The sequence below is a fragment of the Lycorma delicatula genome, chromosome 8 (genome assembly GCF_047948215.1).
Source record: "Lycorma delicatula isolate Av1 chromosome 8, ASM4794821v1, whole genome shotgun sequence".
NCBI classification, from domain to species: Eukaryota; Metazoa; Arthropoda; class Insecta; order Hemiptera; family Fulgoridae; genus Lycorma; species Lycorma delicatula.
This window is the reverse complement of record NC_134462.1, coordinates 130685475-130700521: the sequence shown is the minus strand read 5'-3', so window position 1 is coordinate 130700521 and position 15047 is coordinate 130685475. Positions and strand designations below refer to the sequence as shown.

The following is a 15047-nucleotide window of genomic DNA, read 5'->3' as shown; positions in this document are numbered from 1 at the left end:
TTGTTCGATGGGTTGGTGGCGGTGTTCCAAACTCCCATGCCACTGCTGTTGTACCTCATGAATGTTCTTGTACTTCACGTACCACTTCAGTACAGCCTTGCGTTCAACAAACGATAAATGAACCTCAGCGATTACTGCTACTTGACTGTCTTCTGCTGCACTGGCTAATATGACTGGCTCATTCCATGACCAACCACCTGTGCATGCACAGCATAAGTTTCCAGCTCCGCCTACCATGATAAATTTAATGCCTTACACTACACACATTAGAGAGTTTAAGTCTTTTTGTTTAGATATTATTTAATTACAAATAATGAGTACTTTTTTTTACCCCTCTGTATTTACTTGCTTCTTTTAGAAAATAATTTGAAAAGATTACATTGGGCTTCAATTAGTTTTCATTCACTTGAAATATAATTACTGTTTACTAAGTAGACTGTTTAATTTTATATAAATCATTAATTAGCAAACTAATACTGTTAAAAACATTTTCGTATCAAATCAATGTATCTTATAGTCTACAGTAAAGTATGCTGCCATCATTGATGCATTTATTTTAATAATTAGCTTCGGTGCTCTTTTCATTCTCATTCCCACCATTCAATTCAACCACTCTTTCATTACATCAATCATTAGTAATTTGTCTCCCAAAAATGTCAATGATTTGAAAAAACAGGAGTTGCTCAGAGGTTTATCCAGAATACAATAATTGACTGATTTGATTTTGGATAGCACAGTGCAACTTCTGAACTGTTTCACAATAGGCTTGTAATTGTTGTTCCTTATAATAAAAGTTAATCGACTGAAGATTGCAAATTCTTTCTTTTTTTTAAATGAGGGTGATAACCCTCCACAGCATTTTGTTTATAGAGTACTATACAAACAGCTTGTTTCATCTCTGATAACTACCCAATACAGAAATTCATTACTTTCTGCATAGCAAATGAGGACTTCAGATAACGTAACAGTATATAATCCATAGAATTTTTGTTGAATAATTTTATCAAGAATTACTCTTTGGAAACGTATAGTAAAATCAATTTTCCATTCTGCAAAATGGTGACTGAGACAAATTTATTATCTATGTTCATTTTCAAGCTACAATTACAATCAAGGTTTCTTGAAAATCATTTCCATTCACTCTACTGCCCCAGAATATTTTAAAACCTTTTTTACATATTTCTTTTGATAATTAGGTTAAAATCATACACAATAACCAATTGCACTTGAATTTTAGCCAGTCCAAAACAATTGCTACTTAGATTTCACAATCAGCAGAAATGTCAACTTTCTTATTAATTTTAAGACTATAACTCATATATAAACAGCTATACAATGGCATAGCGAAAAAATCAACAAACCAGTGAACCTGTTCCACAGGTTTGCTTACCTCTATCAGCAAAAATGCTGAATGGTTTTCTTTTAAGATTGCCCTCACAGTTGATAGATATATTGAAGCGATTAATTTATTATGTGTAAATTGTGTTAAATATCACTTACTTCTTGCCAGAATGAGTAGGTATAAAGATGGAGTTACATTTCAAATAAATTAATTTTGTTTACACATCTGTTTTAAAACCCTTGATATTCTTTTTTGTTATCTTTTTTTTTATTATAAACAATTTCAGTATTTTCTATATATGTTGTACACTGAAGAAAAATCTAAAAACATCATTTTAAGTTAAAAGGTGTGCGATTGTAGATTTGCTGGCCAAGACAGAATAATGTTTATGAAATCAATATTCTTCTAACAAGAATAAGATTTTTTGTTAAAAAATATTTTTCAGTTTTAAAAGAAATTTAAATTCCAAGGTCATTAAATGACTTTTAATGCAAGATATAACAATCTCCCCCCCACCAACCAAAAAAGCAAGATATAACGACCCCAAATGATGATTAAAATAATTATAAATATTAGTCAAAGCCTTGAAAGTTCTGGATAGGTGTATTGGGGGTGAAAGAATACATGCTCAGACAGACCTTTTTTCTTCTGAAGATTTCATGTTGATTTATTAAACAGTTAAGTAAATAAGGTTAGCATTACTCAGTTCATACCTTATTTATGTATTATATAGATAATCTCAGATATGGTAGATCTGCTACTTTATGGATGACAAAAAGGAACTGCTTCAACATTTGACTTCAAAGATCAAGAATTTGTAAAACCTTGGATCAGAGCAGGATTACTAAAGAAAAAAAAATTGTTATCGTTTATATTAACATAAGAATATTAATTAAATTAATGAGTAATGATGCTGATAAAAATATAATACAATAAAAAATAACTTTTAAAACATTAATTTAAGTTCACATTAAAAGTAGATGCAGAAAATTCAGGTTTATCTAATTAGTAACTATTATTTTTTAATAACTCATTTTATGAATAGTTTTTTTTTTAAAGTAAAATCATAAGTTAATATAAATTCTTAGATAATTTTAAAAAATATAGATTGAAGAATTGTAAGATCCTTATTCGTATGCCATATTATTTTTTTTGTAGTTGTTTAAATATTCGTAGAAATTAATGACTTAATTAATGGAATTGTATTATTAAAAGAAAAAAAAATGTATTTTATTAATTTTTTGTTAATCTAATTATATGTATTTTTTGTTACTAGAATTGTTTTCTATCCTTCTTTCTGTTTATCCAGTTTTATGAATGAATCATTTTTATTACAATTATTAATTAAATGTTATTTATTTTTATATTCATTAAGACAGGCAGTTAACGTGTAATTTCCATGTTATATTATTAAGAAAATAATATAAATAATTTCTTAAATATTAATCAGTGACTTTTTGTACGGCTTCAGAAAACTTATATTCTAATAAATTATATTATTATGGATTATTATTTAAAACATATGTATTACAAAACTTAATTCAATAAACAGGCCTAATTTATTTATACCAACGTATTGCTGATTTTGACTTCTCTGATAATAATAATTAGTAATAATAATTATAAATTAAATAATATTGTACTTTATATTATCTTTGAGATAGTATTATTTTAATTACTGAGCATGAATAATTTTATTTTGATTTTGATGATATTAACATAGATAAAATAAGTTTATCAGTATAACTTTTATTGCCTTATAATACTTTCAGTAATTGTAGATATGAGGGCAAGAATATTTTTTAAAAAACCAAAGTATTTTAATAATTATATGTATACATATATATATATATATATATATCCTAAAATTTATGTAATATATGTTAGTTGAATTACTTTTTTTTTAATTTATAAATTAATAATATTGTGCATTGCATGGTATATTTTAACGTGTACATAAAATTAATTGTATAATGTATTATTATGATAGTGTAGGTAATTTATCATTACTACCATTATTAGGTAATTAGGATAATAAAATATAATTTTTATAGTTTAATAAGTATAATTTAATTGTAAAGTAACCTTTGTTAAATTTAAAGTGCCTTTATCATTTTATTTTATATTATTTGTTAAAGTTATAAAAAAAAAGTATTATAATAACAGGGAATTGTTTTTTATTTAATTTTTAAGAAGCATCATTAGCAGAATCATTTCTCTTTAAAATTACAAGATTTTCTCTCTTTTTTAAATATAAATAAAAAACACTTCTTATACTAACACTTATGACATTTGTAATTTAAATATTTTACACTTGCATATACTTAAATGTTTTTTATTATTTTAAAAATAATTCATGCAGGCTATCTATTTATAATTACATAAGTATAACATTATGGTTTTAGACTCCCTACAACCAAGAGAGGTTTACAGCAAATTCTTTACCAATTTTTTTTTTTTTTTATAAAACATTTAATTTTTTAAAGATGTTCAGTTATTTATTTATTTTATTTTATTTTTTTATTATAAACCATTAAATTGTTGAATCATATCAGAGATATTTTGGGAATAAAAATATATCTTTTATTCATTTTTTAATAATTGAAATAATTTCAGTTGCTCTTACAATCATCTCTTTACAAATATATATATATATATATATATATATATATATATGTTAGTATTAAATGAACAGTTAAGAATCAAATCCAAAATTTATTCATTTACACCTTAAATTTGTTTGCTACTTAAAAAAAATTAATTAAATTTAAAAAAAAAACAGCAATAACATCAGATGAAACCAAGGATGGTCTCAAGGGAACTGAAAATATTTTGAAGTTATTAAGAACATGTTTATAATATTTGGTTTGGTTTTTAATATCAGAAGTTTACAGTTTCAAAACAATTTTCATCATTAAGATTGACAAAAAAGTTTAACAAAACTTAAATGTAGTAATTTTTTCAATTGTTCATAAGGTTATTAACAAAAGAAAAAATTTAAAAAATGAATTTACATCTAATTTGATGTAAATACACGCATGAACTTGCAAGATTATTTGTTTATAAATGTTACACACATATACACAATTTTATTATATTTTTACCTACTAAAAGGTGGATATTTATAGATTTCTTCCAGCAATTTTACTTAAGAGTATTATTCATTCCCAATGTAAGATTTGGTTAAGCCTGTTTACATAATTAATGGACAGCTCTATACATATTCTATAAATCATCCTAATAAAAATACTTGAATTCTAATATTCTGAATTAATTGAAACAGTGATAATTGATTCAATAATATAGACTGTAGAACATGTTCTGTTATTGATGCGATCTTAATCAAGTTGATAAAGCACATGATAACAAATAAAATAAACCTTTTTAATTTAAAACTAATATATGTGATAAACAAAATTACAGTAGGCTTCCATTTAACTTACCAATAATGACCAAGCCACATTAATTTATTGTAAAAGTCGATAATGAGCAAATTGTATTTTTAATTAATATTACGAAATTAAACAAAAACACATTAAAACCAAACTAAATTTTAATATTGTAAATGTAAGTATTTCAAAATTTGGTATAATGAAATTCTATCCTAGAAAATAATTATTGTAAATGATAAAACATCAACTGATCACTTAAAATAGTTAAAGAAATAATAAAACTGCTATTATTAACACTGCATAAATATTATAAATGTGCTGAGTTTGCTTTTATAAATAAAATTTTACATTGGTCCAACTTTTGAAAATAAAATATTGAACTCATTTTTAAATTTCTGTTTAAGTTTTGTTGATTTTTCCCGTGAAATCTACTTTACTTTGTAATTACCAATAAATCTTTTCTTACTGAAATTATAGAATTTTTAGCTTATTTTGTTCATGATATTCTCTTTTACGTAACTGAAAGGTAAATCACATTAGTGAAGTTGATTCATTCCTTAACTGTTCATTCCTGAGATGTTCGTCATTAATTGAACTTTAATAACCAAAGTCCATCATGACCATTTGAAAGAACTATTTATCAATGTAATGACGCCACTAATTAAATCCTTTTTGATTTATAATTTTATTTATTTTTGCTGGGACGAAGCTCTGGAAAGTTCTGTTATAAATGTTCAACAAATATAAATGAATGAATGAAATTTAAATGCATGTATGCATTTAAAATTTTGAAGACGTTTTGCGAAGGATTGATAAGGTGCCATGTTTACAAAGCTTATTAAAGAAACGGCAAGAGACGTGAATAGGATATATATTCTATGGCATAAAAATTTGTTGATAAACCAATCCTAGGACTGGTTTGTATCTTTCTAACTGGGATATATCTTTCTAGCAATTTTTCTTTCTAACTTGTCCAATCTTTCAGCTAACCCTGTTCGTTTATAGTTAAGTGTTAATGATCCATATAAAGCTTCTGGAAGGATCACAGTTTGGTAATGTCTTTTTCTAACAATCCAAGATAATGATTTCTTATCAATAGTAGGTTTCTTAAGTTAGATGGAAGATTAAATTCATGTTTTTAATTCTTGTGTTAATTGCTTGTTCTTCATTTAGATTATCAGAGATCCATTCCCCTAGTTATTTAAAGTATTGGACTTTTGAAATTTTGTGAGAAATTTAGTATTCACATAAGATATTTGTAATCCAGTTTTTTGAGCTTGTAGTTCTAATTTTGTTAACTGTTCTTATGCTTCCTCTTTTGATTCTGTAAGGAGAGCAATATCATCAGCAAATGTTAAGTAGTCTATTATGATTTTATATTTGGGATCCAATCTTATCCCTTTAGCTTTTACTTCATTTCACCATTCTCTAATTACTTTTTCCAATGCACAGTTAAATAGTAATGGTGAAAGTCCGTCTCCTTGTCTTACTCCTTATTCTATTTCAACGGCTTCTGAGATCTCCCATGAATTTAGTTCTTGATTTTGTATTAGGGTGTCTTTGATAATATTTCTAATTTTGTTATAGTAATTTTCTTCTATATACGTAATACATTTTTTTTTTCTGTAACTTCAAAACTTTAGGTTGTATGTATTTATATCCATTCATGTCTTTATGTATGTTACTCCATATGATTCTGAAAAAAGGTAGATTTATTTGCTAGATTGTACAATCATCTTATATAAAATGATGTGCAGTTATTTAATTGATAGATTTATGATGAACAGGAGGCTTATCTGTACCCAACAGGTACTTCCACTACTAATTCGGTTTTTTTTTCAACCCTTGGGTTGGAAACGGTTCTTGGAGAGCCGCTACTACTATTGTGCTAATATGATAACATCCTACTGAGGTAATTAACTCCCCAATGGCACTTGCTGAAAGAAGGAAAGAAATATAAAGGATGGTGAAAATCAATCCATTGAAGGACTGCCTTTGATATGGATTAGTGAGAAAGTTATTTTCATGAGGGTCTAAGGAAAACTGTTTAAAAAAATGTTCACATTATATATATGTTATGTAAATTTTATTATGCATAATTACTGGTGAATTTGATTAATCGCCTCCAATGTTACATTAATATACATATGATTTGTCACACACAGAATCACAAAATTAACCAAATATAACTTACACTCGCCAATTCAACAGTAATGTTTTGATTATTTAAAAAATAAATTCAGTAATTACTGCTTGTTGTTGTTATTTTAATATGGGGAATATTTAAAACAACCTGTATATTTAATTAATTGCTATATATTGATTAGCATTAATATAATGCTAATAAACTGCTTGTTAATTCAAAGATACTCGCTGCAAACTGGTTGATTGATTTTTTCTTGCTGGACTGCATTATAGTATTGACTTCTTTACATGTTTCTTAGACATTCAAATTTTATTCAAAAAATATAAAAAGACAATATAGTTTATTAAAAACAATTTGATAATATTACGTAAACACTGTTGAGATGACTTGATGTTTTTGAAAAAAAAAATTATATCAAACTTGTTAGTTATTTCCAGTAGATAACAATTTTTGTGATATTCTGATTCATTATTTTTAAATTCTATTATTAATGTTTTAAAATAAGATTATTTTACTGAAGAATTTGATGTAACTTTTTTAAACGTATTATGAATTTTGTTGTTAAAAAAACTAAATAACTAAAAAAACCAGTGTCTGAACAAAAAAATTCTGTTGCATTAGTGTATTTAGTTTTTATTTATGATTAATATAACATTTTAAAAAACCTTTTTAAACATGTAAAAGGCTTTGAAAAATTTTATTAAAATAAATTATAGATTCTTTCAAATGCTTAATTTTGTGAAATGTGTTTAACAGTGAAAATCCCGACTTAGATATTGTAATAAAATATAATTGTTTAAAAAAATTACAAGCTATATACATAGTAACATACATTGCGTTAACTGTCCTAATTAAGAAATTTTTTTGAGGACTTTTATATTATATATACTGTGACATTACATACACATAGAAAAAAATTGTTATTTTTTAAATAGAATAAATACATAATCAGGATGCCATGTTGGCTATTCAAAAGTCATGGGGTTGTACATAAATAAAAAAGAGACATTGAAGAAGGTTGCTGTGAAGTAAAATTGTTTTGAACTTTTTTATAAGTCATGTAGTAGATGGATATAATTATTAGCCACTAACTAATAAATGCCAGTAGCACACAGAAACCACATTCAGTGTTGAGTAACTATGGTGGTCTGCAGAAACCACTGGTTTCAACTGTTGTTATACTTCCCGAGTTATTGCAAACTACTAGTATATAAATAAATATAATTTAGAATGTTATTCAGGATCCAAAAAAATATTTTTCCTTTTGTAAGGCATGCTGATTTTCAGAAAAGTTAAAAAAACAAACTTCAAAGTATATATGAAGATTATAGATCATAATATGGTATTAATACTAGTGAGGATAAAAATTCTTTTGACTGTTATAATAAATTTGATATACTGATGTAATATTGCAGGTCTTTATATATGTCTTACGCAGCTTTCTTGATTGCAGCTTATTCCATCCACAAATTACCAAGCTAAGAGTATTGTTAATTAAAATCCAACAACAGAATTGTAACTAGGGACAGTATCAAGGTTCTATAATCACATAATGCCTAAAAACTAAGATTCAGTACACTGATTTTCTATTTACATATGTACAATGTTATCAGTGTTACTTTTTTGTTATTTTATATTTCTTAAAAATATATCACCTAAAATTATTTTATACTATCCAGTAAATTAAAATCCTGTTTATTTCTGGCTGTGGTCATTGTTGATTAATGAGAGGATAGTGAGCTGTATTGTGTGTTATGGGTTTTATGTGCCTCGAGGAGAATAAGAAATTTACCAAAACATTTTTTCTCTTGTATATTTCTCTCATGTTACTTAGACATAGTGTATCAGAAATTTGTAACATAAAAATTAATCAGGACTTTAGGAAAGACAGTAGAGTATGTATTCCAAGTGATTACCAAAATTATTTAGCCTCATTAGGTAATGTTTGGTAATTCAGATATTTTATTCAGTTATAAGAAAATTTATTTTAATTTTTTTTAAAAATGAGTAAGAAACCAGTGACATTATCAAAAAAAAAAAGTTAAATTAAGTAAAAGCATAAATCATTGTACTTTTATCTATCATTCCAATAAATATAGGTTTGTGTCTTCTTATATCTAAAGTAGTACGCAGTAACAGATTCAACTTTGGGAAAAATATTTTATCTTATTTTTCTGAACTGTAAACATGAAATATTTTTTATAATAAAATCTGATTTTTCATTGTCCTTGACTGATAATGAATATGTGTGTTTACAGTATAATCACTATATATTACCATTATTGCACTTTCTAAAAATTCTCATTAGATCACTGAAAAATTTTAAATAAAAAAAAAGATCAAAGTACCCTACTCTGCTGCCTACCATGTACATTGCCCTAATGTACCATAAACACTGCCCTAGTGTTTATGATTGAAGTTGTAATATATTTATTCTATTAAGAGTTGAAAAGTTAACAAATTTGTATTATTTCAGAGTAGGCCATTCTGTATCATAGATACAAAACCATGATTGTAATAATGCTGATAATTTTGTGTATACATTATAACATTAAGTAATTTACTTTTAAGATAACAACAGTATATACAAAACAAACAGTTATTTGCACCTAGATCTGGTTACCAGTGCTTGTCAAATGACTATATCTAATGATATAGTAATTTTATATGTATTGACGTCCCAATAATTTTTACAAAATTCCTTCTTGAAATCATAACATGTTTGCCACTGCCCAGTTCTGTCATCAACTGTTTCATATTATAGTTCCATTAAAATAGTCTTCTTAAATTTTATAAATGTGACAGCAAATTAACATTTTAGTTGCGTATTCTTCATTAAAATATCAAGTAATACAACAGTTACTTGATGTTCTGTTTGTTCACTCTATATTAAACTTGAAATAAACTTATTTACTTTTTTCTGGGAAATTATTTTAGCTGTTAACCTCAAAATATTAACCGCTTTTATGATAATGTGAGAAATATATTTTTTATGGTACAAAATATTAAATACATTGTTCATTATTTGTAGCATTATGAATTTATTCAGAAAAGAATTTTATTTACCAATTTCATAATTAAAAAATTTGGTAATATCTATTATTTGAAAGCATATTAATGTCATTGGTTTTTTACAATTTTTTTGCAATTCTGATAGTGATTTAATGCATTACTTTAAGATTATAACAGTAGAAATTGTTTTCAACCAGATTGAAGGGAGTAATTCATTTCTCTTGTTGTTGCTTGTGTATGTTTTGACTTACTGAGACTTATATCAAGTATTTATTTATTCGCTACAGGTGATGCCCAATTCAGAATTTTTATCATCATATAATGAAATTTTTAAAAATGCTACCATACCTAGCTAGGTATTGAATCTAAGACCAGAAAAAAGTCAGCATTTTGTACATTATATAAATTAACTGACCACATTAATGGACATTTTCTTCTTTAAAAAAAAATCTTGTACAGATTTTTACATACCCAGAGACTGCTGCTATTCAACCCCATTTAAATACTCTTTCTTCTCCATGTTTGAAATCAGCTGAATTACTTGTTGCTCCAGATACCAGTTCTAGTCTGCTACCAGAAAGAAAAGCTGGTCAAGATTAAAAAATATATGTATACATATACAAAGATTGTTTGATGCAAACAAATACAAAAAAATAAAATTAAATGCATCTCCCATATTATTTTCCTAATGAAAAGAAAAAAGAAAACTTTCAAAATTAAGTTACTTTAAGCTGTATTTTTTTTATTGAAATTTTTTATAAAATGTATCCCGAGCCTACAAATTAAACAACTTTTCGCCAAAAGTGGAGTGGGTTTAATTCTTTGTTATATTACTTTTTTCTTTCTTTTTTTTGTAAAATGCATCCAGAGTGAATAAATACCAAAAATGTATTTTTCCACAACGGTACATGCTACTGATAAATATTTCAGATGAATACATAACATAGCAAATGAATTGCAGTCAAAGTTAAGATCTTGGTAACAGAGATAAAATAAACTTGTTTCAGCAAGTTTTGTTTAAAATAAGTTTTGCCTTTCTATATAATTCTTTACTAACAAAAAATCCTGATCAATTTATAGTGAAATTATAGAAATAACCATTTGTATTGAAAATTTGTCTTGTAAAAATTTTTAGTGAATCTAATGTAGAAAAAATTCAAATGATAGCTCACATCCATCATGCTTGTTATTATATAATGGATTATTGGAAAATTAATGAATTGATTACCCAGTAACACTTTTTTCTTTCTTTTGCAAGTTGTTTACAGCTTAGTGATTCTGTTTTTCACTTTCAATTTATTTTTCCTTCTAAACTTCTTTTTATGTTTGTCTCCACACCATCCATCTTTGTAAACAGTTGTATGATTTAAACCTTCAGTCTTCAATATCTTTTACTATAATTCCTATACACCAATCCTTCTCCTAATCTGTTTGATACAAACTCAAATCTGGAGACAGATAACTTACCCCAAAAAATCTATTTATTTACCTAATTATGGTCCTCTTATTAAATTTAAATATAAAATAATAATAAATAAAAAATGTATTTTATTTGTCGGGTTACATCAGCAAAATATCTTAAATATTACTGCTGTCCATATGAATTTTTCATCACTTTTTTGGAAATTGCCTCTCCCACCAATAAATTAAAAATAAAATTTCAAATGTATAACAGCTGTGTTTAAAGAATACTATTTAATTATTTTTTATTATGATAATTTTTCCATTTTTATTTCTAAACAGGATTACAGATATACTTATTTCTTATACACTTCTTTACCATTGTTCTATTCTATATAATTTAATAGTTACAGTTTAAAAATACTTAATCAACAATCTGCCTTTATATAATGAAAGTTTAAATATTATATATATTTATTTAATCCTTATAATAAAAAATATTACACTTCAGTTTTTCTTTCTCGTAATCATGATTATTTGTTTATATATATTTCTCAAAACTAAGTTGTTTGATTTTTGTACATGTAAATTTCAATATTTAGTGTTATTTTACTATATAATTTTGTTATAGAACAATATTGTAATTAGAATAATATTAATAATAACCATTGTTTAATATGAGAAATAAATGCATTTGTAAATTACATTGATATTAGAGACATATAATGACAAAAAAACCAAAAAAAAACCAAAAGAAGCAGATGTTACTAACATATAAGGTTACTTACTCTATTAATAATTTATTTTAACATTTATTGATTACCTGTGTTAACTACTTATTCAAGATATAATATATGTCATCATTTGTTTATGTGTGTGCCATGTGCTGTTTGAAGTGGATGTTTTTTTTTAAATTATTAATATTTCTATGTGGATAATTATTTGGATGAATGTATGTAGTAAAACTTCATTAATTTATGGGTGTTTCTAGTTTTGTTTTAACAAATACATGTCCTAACATTTTTAATAAGAAGCTTAATCTTATGTCATTTCTGCATTGCTTACATATGGATTCCCGAGACCAAAATTGCTTTTCTTCTTTGAAGTTTATAAGAATTTTCCAATTTCAGATTTATATTCTTGGAATTATTATAAATGAATATACCCTGATTTCTTGTTTTTCATTATTTTTTTATAGGTCTAAGATTAGTGCCATGAAGTATCATCATAGCTTTTATCACTTAGACACTGCTATACATACTGTGCTATAAAATTACTTTAAAATTAATACTAATAAGCTAATGTCATTACACACATTGTACTTTTAGAAAAAAATTATGTATCTGACAAATTCATCTTTTTGTTGAAGCTTTTTATAAAATATTTAATTAGTCTTTTCAGTACTGTACAAACATGATCTTCCTCATTACATTTAATAACAATAACATTGGTATTTCTGTAAAGAAAAAATGTACATAATGTAATATTAGAAAATAGTTAGTGTTTTATTTTCACGTTTTGAGTCATTGAAGCTATATTGTGATGCATCTTATTCAATGCATTCAGCTAATAACACAACTGTGACATAAAACAACAGGGAAGGTACAAATTACATACTATAACAACAGTGTATATGCCACATAGAAATTAACTTGTGTGACACCATATAAAGAAACAATTTTATGAGTAGATGATTTATTAATTTTTATAATTTTGAAGTCTCTAGTTATTTTGAGCGACTTTCTCAATTCAGAGTATTTATTTTGCAAACCATTGTAAATTAGTAGGCATATTTATAACTTGAAATAGTTCTGGATCAGAAAGGCAGGATTTGTTATCAGAATCTGGGCTAGGGGACATCGCCAATAAAAAAAAAAACAAAAAAAAAACAGTTAGCATAAAAATATGATCAGTCTAGTTGGACCTCAAGCTGTCAACCTCCTGGGACAAGCACAGGAAGACAAGTGCTAATCCTTTGTATTCTTTATACTGCATAGTTACTGATGAATAACAATGAAGATTATTAAAAATTATTAATCTTTATGATTTTTTTCATATTTTTTTTTTTAATTTGGGGTAGGATCATTCCTAGCTAAATATTCAGAGATAACTGTTTAGCTATGTGATGTTCCTGTACTTCTTTAATTAATTAATTCAATAGAGTCTAAACTTCTTTATGAAAGCTCACAGTATTGAACCTGAGTCTTGTCATATTTAAATTTATCTGCTGAGCATAAGTTATGGGTAAAGAAAGTCAAAGCATTTCGGTCAAAAACTCCACGTTACTGTCTTATTTTATAAAGATCATTCTTGCATTAATCCCAATAACATCTTGAAAACAGAAAATTTTTAAACAAGTTGAAAAGAAAATGGTAATTATTAAAGGAATGATTTAATGACCAGGGCTTACAGAATACCAGTGATTTTAGTTAACTCTGGTGTGGCTATTTACAGCCTGTTGATTATCTTCAGTGATATTGAGTCCTAAAATCTCATGTTACCAATTAAAATGAAACAGATAATCTAATTATCCACATCCACACTCCCTTTTATTTATTTATATGGAAATCATTTACTACAAACAGATTCATAATATCCAAAATCCCTATTTTCCCTAGATAATTCATGTTTTGATGGATCATTCTGAAAGAAGATAAATTAATTTAATTATTTCAATGTATCCAGACACCAAATATTTTATTACTTTTTTCAAAAGTTTTACCTACAAATTTTTGTTATGATAAATTGCACAGCGATGTATTATAGAATGGAATAATTTATTATAACTTGCATTATTTGTTATATTTAATTAAGTGATATATTATTTTGAAGATTAAAATTAAAAAGAAAGAAAGGAGACATCGATAAGCATGTAGATATGAGATATATATATCTGATTCTCATAGAATTGTACGGATTAACCAAGGGGGCTGCTCTCTTGGTATTATAATGGACTAATAGTCTCACATTTATTCCCCTTAATTACAGGTACAAAGTAGAGTGTTTGAAATTCATATGTATTATAATTTGAGGTAGGGTTTTAACTCATTCGGTCAGAATTAGTGAGGTTTTAAAAATTATGTATGCGAGTATGTATATGTATATCAGCAATTAAAACTAAACTTGTATTTCTAGAGACCCCTATATGTTAGTTATAAGTAAATATTTACTGTTCTAATTAAATAATTATATGTATTTGCAAAATTAATTGAAAAAAAATATTGATTTACAATTAATTTCATTTTGTACAGTAACGTATAATTTTATTTTATAAATTTTAATTGTTAATTAAAAAACTTATTTTTATATTATGCCCTCATATCTAAATTATTTAGGGTATTATTTCTGTTATTATTATCATTACTATCAATTAGAAACGACTGACATAGTTCTAATGAATGAACTAAATAAGGAATGCCTTAAATTACTTTTTTGTTTGAGGGAGTTTCCAGGAGTACGTATGAAATAATAATTTTCTTTGATCCGTTTTTCTTTATTTACTAACAAATCAGTTCAGTATGTATAATGTATATTTTTTTATGCATAATTATTATAAAATAATGGCTTCAGTCAAAATGAATTTTATAGGCTATAGTACATAATAATGGCATTAATAATAATATTATAATAACAATGATGATAATGATAATAATTGTCCATTTATTGTAAAATCTTATGTATTTTGTATCTATCATTAGAAATATGTAATAATAATAATAATAATAATAATAATAATAATAATGTTATTTATATT

General features: G+C 25.4%; 1 long non-coding RNA gene across 1 annotated transcript in view; it reads left to right on the top strand.

Moving 5' to 3' along the window:
- The window catches only part of LOC142328914 (uncharacterized), a 70011-nt gene extending 67658 nt beyond the window's left edge, over nt 1–2353 (top strand). The window contains exon 3 of the long non-coding RNA XR_012757382.1: nt 2076–2353. This is a non-coding gene — a long non-coding RNA (uncharacterized LOC142328914). The remainder of the gene's footprint in view (nt 1–2075) is intronic.
- Nucleotides 2354–15047: the final 12694 nt, after the last annotated feature.